Consider the following 216-nt stretch of genomic DNA (forward strand, 5'->3'; position numbering starts at 1 on the left):
GGGCCCTATAACCCCATGCGGCCCCCACCCACTTCCTATAGCTCTCCCACCCCATAGGAGCCCCACACACCCCATAGGGGACCCAGAGCCTCACATGGTCTCTATGGACCCTATAGGGGACCCAAATCCTCCCGTGGCCCCTATGGACCCCATAGGGGACCCTCAGCCTCCTGTGGCCCGCCGGGGGCCCAGAGCCTCCCGCTGGCCCCCCTGGAG

Source organism: Aptenodytes forsteri, unplaced genomic scaffold (assembly GCF_000699145.1).
Source record: "Aptenodytes forsteri isolate BGI_AS27 unplaced genomic scaffold, ASM69914v1 Scaffold839, whole genome shotgun sequence".
Classification (NCBI taxonomy): Eukaryota; Metazoa; Chordata; class Aves; order Sphenisciformes; family Spheniscidae; genus Aptenodytes; species Aptenodytes forsteri.